Genomic DNA, 9,842 nt, shown 5'->3' on the forward strand with positions numbered 1-9,842 from the left:
GGAGTCTTCAAACGTGTAGAACAGGAGTAAGTCATAGAATAGAGTTAGGCATTTATGGCAAAATCAAATGATCACATCTCCCCACAGTGCAATTCTAGAGAGATTAGCCCCAAGATGAAGACTGAAGTTCTGCTTTCTAAAGAAATTGAACAGTGCACTTATGGGGGGCAAGAACTTAAAGTAAACATCTTATTTTGGCATAAGACAGGTGGTTTGATGGTCACAGGATGCCTGCACGCTCTGCACTCATTTAGGGCAAACTGAAGTGTGTCAGTTGACATGTCCTCATCCATGAAATAGAACTCCCAGTCATTTCTTCTAAATAGAGGAACAGAGACCTACACAATGCTATAGGAAATCAGGATCAATAGCTAATATTTACATACATTCCTTAATTCATAGATATGAATTGAGAACAAAATCTGACCAGAAATTATCAGGAAGCTAACAGCAAAAAATAGAGAAGTATCATGATGAACACATAGGAAAAAGGATGCCGAAAGAAAAACAACTCAAGGATCAGAAAAATGCCTCTTAAAATCTATAGTGAAATCCTTAAATTCCAGAAGATTCTGTATTCAATAAAACAAGATCAAGCTTTCACTAAAAACAAAACTAAGTGAAATAAGTCAAGCAGAGAAAGACCATTATCATATGGTTTCACTCATACGTGGAACATAAGGAATAACGCGGAGGACCACAGGGGAAGAAGGGAGGGAAAACTGAATGGGAAGAAATCAGAGAGGGAGACAAACCACGAGACTCTGGACTCGGGGAACCAAACTGAGGGTTACAGAAGGGAGGGGGTGGGGGAATAGTGTAACCAGGTGATGGATATTAAGGAGGGCACGTGTTGTGATGAGCACTGGGTGTTATACGCAACTAATAAATTGTTGAACACTACATCAAAAACTAATGATATATGCTGGCTAACTGAATATGATAATAAAAAAATATATAAAACAAAACAAAACTTATCAGAGAATAAGATAGTGGTCCTGGAAAGAAAAATCATTTAAAAACTGTTAAAAAATACTCTCACTCTTTCTCTATTGTTCTCTCAAATAAATAGATCTTTAAAGAAAAGAGTTTAAAAGGGGCACCTGGGTGGCTCAGTTGGTTAACCGTCTGCCTTCGGCTCAGGTCCTGATCCCAGGGTCCTGGGATCAGCCCCACATTGGGCTCCCTGCTCCGTGGGGAGTCTGCTTCTCCCTCTGCCCCTCACCCCACTCATGCTTGCTTTCTCTCTCTCTCTCTCAAATAAAATCCTAAAAAAAAAAAAAAGTTAAAAAAATAAAAACTGTTAAAAAATAAAACCAAGGTTAAAAATCAAAAGACAGAACAAAAAGTCAAAAAAAGGAGGAAGTTATGAGAGAAACATCAGAGATGTGGAGGTTCAAACTCCATCATCCAAATAATAGGAATTTTAGAAAGAGTCAACGGTAAAAAAGGAGGGAAGACACTAGTCAAAGTACTAATTGAGATTATTTCACAGTATTTAAAACCAAATACCAGATTGAGAAGACCTATGGACGGCCTGAGATGGGAGATGGGTAAAGTCCTACCACTAAGATACATTCTGAAATTTCAGAATATCGAAGATGACGAGATGGTCTTAAAAGTGACTGTGGCAACATGCCAGTTTATAGGCAAATGAATAGAAATCAGATTTACATTAGAAACTATCCATAATGTGTGAGGACAAAATAGATTTTTTTTTCAGATTTGTAAGGTACACTGAAGAAAAAATGAAATAAAAACTGAGGAAGAAAAAAGCACAGGATTTTAAAAATGCACCTAATTCAAAATGCCAGGATGAGAGATATGCCGCATAAATAGAGAGCAGCTAACTCCAATTGAAACAGGAAGTCAGAGCCTTCATTTTAACAAATGTTATGATGAAGAACTTGTATGATCCCAGAGACTGGCCAAGGCATATGCTTCTTCTATAGGTGAACAAAAGGAAAGGTAATTCGAATTTCCAGGAAGACCAAAAAAAAAAAAAAAGTTTGTAAGAACACTAATCAAAATTTAAAGCAAGCTTAACTGATTCATGATTTCAAGTAATTGGTGTATTTGAGAAAAGCTAAGCCAATTAACTCTGACATTGTTCTTCAAGGAAGTGGAGAGAGAAGATATTTAAGTTTTGATTTACTATATTTCTGTGCCATTTGATTTTTTTGTACGGTGTGTATAATTTAACTAGTAGAGGTAATAGAATAAGCACAATGGAGTTATGCACTGCTGTTTTATGAGCACGGAGTCAGGGTAGGTAGTCCAGACCAGGAATATTCAACTAAGTCTTCTGAAAGGAGATACATAAGTGGTACCTTATGAAATTAGTTTAGGAGTATTTCAGCAACAAATTGGAAGGATGGTGGGAAGGAAGAGAGAGAGTAGGTAGAAGAAATTCCAACAAGAAAAGTATGAATAAAGAAACAGAGGAATGTACCAATAATCCTCTATTTACTTATGCTAGGTCTTTCTGTATAGTTGCCACTGGAGATAGAAGTTAAGAAATGACCACTTCCTAAACAATTCACAAATGGTGGAGACAGATCGGCAGGACTGAGTTGCAGTAAGTGCCACAAATGGTATTTTGGGTGGTGGGATTTCCTACTGAAGGTGGGAGAACAGGAGGTGGGGTGTGTGAAAACACGAGGAAAACTGTTCATATTTGGGCAGTCACTGAGGAGCATAAGAGAAAGCTCACCAAAGACACATTAAGTGATTGTCTAGAAGCTTGAGGGCCTTTCTAGCACTGAGTTGTCACCCAGTCAGAAGATAATACTTTTCTCTCCAGAGACACTTAGCATCCATTTTGAAGGGGCTGAAAACATAACATCAGGCTAGTCTGAGGATCGATCCAAATTGTTTGCCGGAAATGCAGAGCACTGATTGGCACTGAAAGGACTGAAGAAAAGGTAAATCGGGTAATTAATACGGTATCCGGGACCAAGATATACGTGATGACAGAGAAGCAGGATGCAATGACTAAGAAAAACAGAAGGGCTGAGGTCCTGTATGTTTAAGGATTAAAGGCTCAATAAACAGGATACAGCAGAGTGCTAATAGGGGGAATGGTCCTTAGAATAATAACCATGTCCTTTCCTATCTGCATATAATGTGCCTTCCAGCACTGCCTGGCTGAAGTGAACACTCTGACATTCCAAATCCCCTCTTGAAATTACCGAACAGACTACCGTAGTGTGATGTGACAGAAATAAGTGGCAGGACGAATACCATTCACCATGGCTAGGATTTGGTGGAAAACACAGAAATGGGGGCCCAGGAGATCAAGTATGGAAATCTGAAAAACACACTTGACCTTTCTGAGACTCATTCTCATCTCTCTCTAAAAAAACTGAACTCTGTAGTATCATCTGTTTCTCGAATCATTGTACAAAGGTTATAATTCAAAACTGGGGGGAGTGTAAAAATGAGCTTTTAACAGATCATTCCATATGTCAATATAAAGCACTACCTAACGTGTATTAGGGTTATCTTTTAATACCCTCCTCTTTTCCTTCTCTGTTGCAATTATCATTGAAACAGAATTATCCCAAAGACAAAATATGCTTAGTTAGGCAAGTGATCTACAAACGACCTAGTTTGTCTGATGTCTCTAATCAATAGACTTCAATCACATGAAGACATTTATTTTCTTAGTTTCCCTTTATTTGATCAGTGGGATAAAATTCTGGTGCAGTGCTACATTCCAAATAACTTTGATCAAATTCTTAATGGTCTATAACAGATGGCCTTAGTCATCACGCAAACGTCTGTTTCTCCTCTAATAATTTCCTGAAGAAAAAGTACTCAGTCTTTTATAGAAACAAATGGGATGGTGTGCTCTGTACACCTTCTATTTTCCTAAAGATGCAAGAGAATTATTTAAATGAAAAATTTCAGCTTCGAATTTTCATTCTGATAAATGCTGAACATTCTAATTCCAGGGTCTTGGTTAAATCTCTTCATTCTGTCTGACTGGAGGCTTTCTCTCTCCCCCCTCTCCCTTGCTCCTTCCCCCTCACCTTGATTTTTTCAACACTGTTGGAAAAAGCTCTTTCTTTTGTTTTAGCTTTACTTCAAGAATCTGAAGATACTAATTTTATGATTGGTTGTTAAACACTGATTTCTGGCTTTATCTGAATATTAGCTTTACCTGCTTATAATGTTCATATATTGCCACTGGTTATTCCAAACAGATTAATCCAAGACCTACGATCAGTGTGAGATTGATAAAGCTTGAAGATGAACTCTGGATGAAAACACTCTAGGCCATATACATCTTACTTGGACCCAGAGGAAATTGTCGCATGTTTTCTACACAGTATTACATTCAATATGACATATGAGGATATACTGGTATTCAGTTATGCTCAATCTGTGATAGTTTCAAAGAACAGAAAGACTGTGGAATAAAACAATGTATATCTTTTCTGGACCATATGAAAAATTCATGTTATTATCTACTACTCAAACCAAAAAAAATAATTGTTACTTATGTTGCCAAGGATTTATTTGCATCACTTCATTAATTAGCGATTTACATTGTATCAAGTGGGCTTAACTCCTCTAATAGATTCCAAATGGGCCATTAGGTTATTCAATTCTAGTTAGTTTTATACTTACTCATGAGAAGAAAGTGCAATGCAAAGATGTCCTAAAGGAACAGACTTGTTTGGAATTCAGTATTTAAACAATAAAAACAAAAGAAATGATAGACATTGCTAACTGCGACATGTGTATAAATTGTTTTCCCTGAGGATCCACATCCTTAATAGTTCAGTTCTTGTCACTCTTTGTTGTCTTTCATAATCAGTTCACATAGAGCAAGGACGAAGCTGATTGGGTTGCTTATTATACCACTTGGTAAAAATCAGGATCTGAGTAAGTGCTTCTCGAGGTGGTGATTATGGGGGAAGAAAAAAGAAAGAGAGAAAATTGTCATATTCCCCCCATGTTTGCCTTTGCACAAGCTGTTCCTTTTGATTTTTAAAATATATCCTTCCTTACTTTGTCTCCCAATTTCCATGTCAAAGTTCCCAAATCTCTCACTGCCCATCATCTGCAGGAATGACTTTCTTCCCTGTAGGAGGCCTGAGTATTGAGAACCAAATCTGTGTACCCCGATACAATGCTTAGAGGCTGAAACTGAGACTCCCTCCCCCCCATCCACCCAACTGACTCTTTGCATTAGGGGTTGGCAAACTTTTACTGAGAAGGGCCAGATAGTACATATTGTAGGATTTGCAAGCAACCTAAGATCGTTATTGCATTTCCCCCCCCCCCTTACAACCTTTTCAAAATGCAAAGCATTTTCTCAGCTTTGCTAATAGGGCTGGATTTTGTACCCAGGTACAGTTTGTAAATCCCTGGTCTATGTTAACATAACTTGACTATGCTATTGTCCTCATCAGCATGATTTTACTATTCCAGGAAGGGACTTTCCAAAAGAACCAACAATTTTTCAATGAAAATCCATGATTTTACCCTCAGATTTTATGAATCCATGGTCTCAAAATTCCTTACCTTGCTTTTTGTACCAGTCCTACATGGTTATATTATGATCCTTACCCAATCCTAATCAAACTCCCATCCCCTCTTCCCCTTTCTCAGTCCCATTGAAAGTCTTCCTTTAAACCAAACTTTCAATTCTCAGTAAATTGCAATATTGCCTTCCCCACTTAGAGACAGGACCAAAGCTCTGTGGAGGAAGGATTTGCTCTCACCTGTGCCAAACTCAAATTTGTCTTATCAATAGGTTGTTTTGGTGAATGCTATTTTGGCAGATATTTGTGGATCCACCATTCAACATTCAACAGAATGATTCTGATTCTATTACAGTGTCTTTTATAAGCTTGCTTTTGATTACAGTTATATAAGTATATGCCTGCCTCTCTAGTTGACTTTAAAATTCAGGTTATCACAAATCATACGGTATTATATTTTATTATGGATTTTGCACATAGTAGCTGATTAATAAGTATCTTCTGCTATACAGTAATATAATCAATGATTTTAACTGAACGACATTTATTCAATTCAGTCCTTTCTGCTTCTCATGTTGGGTTTGCTGTGTGAAAGCATCTTTCACTTCTATTCATGTACGACACAAAATGAAAAAGAAAGATGTTCCAAGAGCCATAATTAAGCCTTCTTAAAATGTCCCCAGGAATAATCAATGCCATTTCTCCACAGGATATTTTCTGTGAAAGTAGCTGTATTTTGTGTCTGGATTTCTTTGTATCTTCAACTATTCCCACGACTGCGGATCAGGGCATCCCCACAGTGCAGATCCAATCAAGGAAACACTGTGTTTCTTCAATTTGACAAGATGCAGAGCAAGAAAAGAAACAAAGAATAAGTCTCACTAAAAGGTAACAAGGTCTTCCTGATGTGCTCTGATGGAGTCAAGGGCATGCAGGGCAGTGCTGTTCCATTACCTGGGATTTAGTAATTAATACCTAACTACCCAGGTGTGTGCTTCCACTACACCCGGAGATTGCTGGGCAAACAATAGGTATTTCCTCAATGAAATGAAAAAGACAGTCTGTTTTTTAAGTAGAAAAACTTGTCAGAAATCACCATTTGAACTGCTGATCTCCTGGGGAACACTGTATGGGTGTGCTGTTATGTGTCTGTCAATATTCTTACTTTTTTTCTTAAGTTTGAAGCAGGTAACCATGCTATGTAAGTTACAGACTAGAAGATAAAACTAACTGCACACAATCAGAGAAAAGGCTGGAAGTTAAAGAGGACCAAAAAAAAAAAAAAAAAAAAAAAAGGAAGAAGACGAAGTCACGCTGATTCTTACTAAATCAATATGCATACTTATTAGGGTATGTTAGTTAATAAGACATAAAAAGTATGTCATTTGCATGTGTAATTGTAATTACTCATTGCTTATGCAAAGCACCATTTCTGGAACTACCTAAAGGAAAGTTGTTACAGGGAAGTAAAGGAGAGTAGGTAGCAGAAGCCCTTGTAGCTTTGAAAGGAGTAACTCCCTTCTGCTATCAGACCTGATTTTAGAGAAGCGCATGGCTCCGTGTTACATCTCACTAGATGTAACTCCCAGGTTGCCCTACAGCTCTTTCGGCACACAGTTGCAGGTTTCTTCTATGTGATTTTTGTGAAGAAAAAACAAACAAAGAAAACACATACACAGCTGCCTTAGAGCAAATGCTGTTTGATTCCATGGAAGGTATAGATGACAGGTTACACTTCTGATAAATAGGCACATCTGCTGCAATTTCTCCAGGCTCGGAGTCAAGAGATTTGCCATTTTGTTGCTAGATTCTTTCCTCTGACCTTTGCTTTGCTTGACCTGACATGTCAGGATTGGGGTGGGGGGGAGTGGGGAAGGAGGGACAAGGCAGAAACAGGACGCATCAGACTCAGGCTATCCTCAAGAGGGATCTTTTATGCTCTGCCTAGACACTACCACATAGGGCTTTGCTCTGCGGATCCTCTTAAGAAAAAGCCCCTCCAAATGAAACAAATCAGGCTATTGAAATAAATGTTGGATTCCTACAGTGATTGTCTCTAGAGTGACACCTAACAGGACTTAAAAAGGGTGGGCATCCTCTCTGTTGAAGCTACAGTGGTTTATCAGTTTTGCTAGATTATACGCCTTTCTCTAGAACATCACCTGACTCACTCTACGTACATAGCAGTCTTTACTCATTTGATAATTTCATAAAATATGTAATTTTGTTCTGAAACCGTATTCATAGGCATCCTCCATATTTTGAAGTATGAAATTCTGATGGACACCTATTTTTTTTCTACACAATTTTTGTAAAACTTATGTTTAGACAACAAGGACAGGATAATCTTCTACCTGACCAAGATGATCTGAAGCAATGTATGCAACTGAAATAATGACTTGTACTTGGTAGATCGATGCGTATTTACCTAAACTTTAACATAAGATGGAGAAAACACCCAAATCTCCATCAACAGGTGAGCGAATACATAGATTGTGGCATTCTAGTATAATAGAGTATTTCGCAGCAATAAGAAAATGAACTATCGATAATGCAACAACATGGATGAATCTCAATCATTTTGCTGAGAGAAAGTAGCCAGACCCCCTCATCACTGAAGAAGAGTACATACTGCATAATTCTGTTTTATAACACCCTACTAAAAAAAAAAAAAAAAGATCTGTAACTACAGAAAAAGCAGATCAGTGATCGACTGGGAGCAGGGAGTGGTGTGGACAGAAAGGAGGGATTAAAAAGGGCCACAAGCAAAATTTGGGCAGTAATGGGCAAGTTAGTACATTGATGGCAGTGATGGTGTCACAGATATATGTATGAAGATCAAACCTTATCAAATTGTACATTGAATATGTACTGAGTCATTAATTGTATGTTCATCATATCTTAGTAAGTCTGTAAAAACACAATATCTTAAATATTGTCAAATCCTTAAATAAAGCAGGTGAGGTAGAATGTCTGTTTGGAAGTTGTATAGTTTTTGAACTTCTGACATACAGGAGGGAAGAAGAACCCTGTGGATGGAGTCTTGACACAATGCCTGTGGGTAAGAAGTAGGAAAGGGGGCCCGTTCCTTATCAGTTGCATTACAACACCTCAACCAAACGAGGGCCATGGCAGGTAAAAAGCAACTCAGGCTTAAGAGGCACCTAATGGTCCAAATATGATATTTGCAATAAGAATAAAAACGAATAAGATAAGATTCTCTTCAATAAATAAAACATACTTCTTATTTGTATTATTCTAGAACACATAAAAACACAGGAGAAAAAAGATGCTGCTAAAAAAAAAAGGAGATAAAGAAATTGAGATGAAAAAAAGAAAAATGAATATAGTCCATTCACCTCAAGGATAATATAAGGTAAATACACCAAGATAAATGAACGGGCAGCAAATAAAGACTTTCATGAAATATTTCCATCTTTTCAACTCTGAGAAAACTTTCCTAAAAAGACATACAGGGCCTCCTTCACTCAAAATCCATATATGCAATTGAGTAAAATCAGGGAAAGACAGATCTGGCTCTTGGGCCCTGGTCTCCCCAGGTCTGTTACTCTGAGTTCAAAAGAAGAAGGAAAAAGAACTTAAAATGTTGTGACTTAGGAGCCCGTGCAGATTCCATTCAAACTGTCATTGGATTGGATGGTATTTGAAAATCCTCTGTGATTTTTCAATAAAAATGAGTTGAGAAAGGGCCATGGACTAAAGCAAGGGGAAGAAATTTCTAACAGCAATTCGTAGCATTAGCAAGGAAAGTATTTTCAGGCTGAAGTTTTCCTGGTCCCTCATAAATACATCAGCTAGGCTTCTGTGTTAGGCCCACTGTGTTGTGAGGATAGCAGTGGAACATTACTTCGAGGCAATATTTAAAAACAAAAGACCCCACCATTAGATGTGTAACAATAAGAAATTTTTAGGAATAGCTCAACAATTTGTGATCACCTCATTTTTTCCTACTACAGATATTTAAGAAGAAATCAGGAGAACCTGATTCACTTTCAAAACGGTCCTTTGCAATGCTTTTTAGGAATCATCCCCTGGCTTAAAGGACACTGTTCTTTGTAGTTAGTCTCTGGTGACTGCAGAGCTACAAGCTCTTCTTCCGAGTTTTCTTCTTCAGTGAATTGTTAAGGGATCCTGCAGGTTTGTACTTTAGCAGAACATTTTTGTTCATCAAGCCATATAAACATATTTGAAAGATCTACCATTATTTCTCAGTCATCCAGGAGTTGGTTTTTTCCCATTATGTTCACCTCAACTTCCAACAGCTTATAGATTCTTTAGACCTTCCCTTTAAAAGTCAGCATGTGAAGGTTCACTAGGTAAACCCTA

This window comes from Ursus maritimus, unplaced genomic scaffold (assembly GCF_017311325.1).
Source record: "Ursus maritimus isolate PB19 unplaced genomic scaffold, ASM1731132v1 scaffold_6, whole genome shotgun sequence".
NCBI classification, from domain to species: domain Eukaryota; kingdom Metazoa; phylum Chordata; class Mammalia; order Carnivora; family Ursidae; genus Ursus; species Ursus maritimus.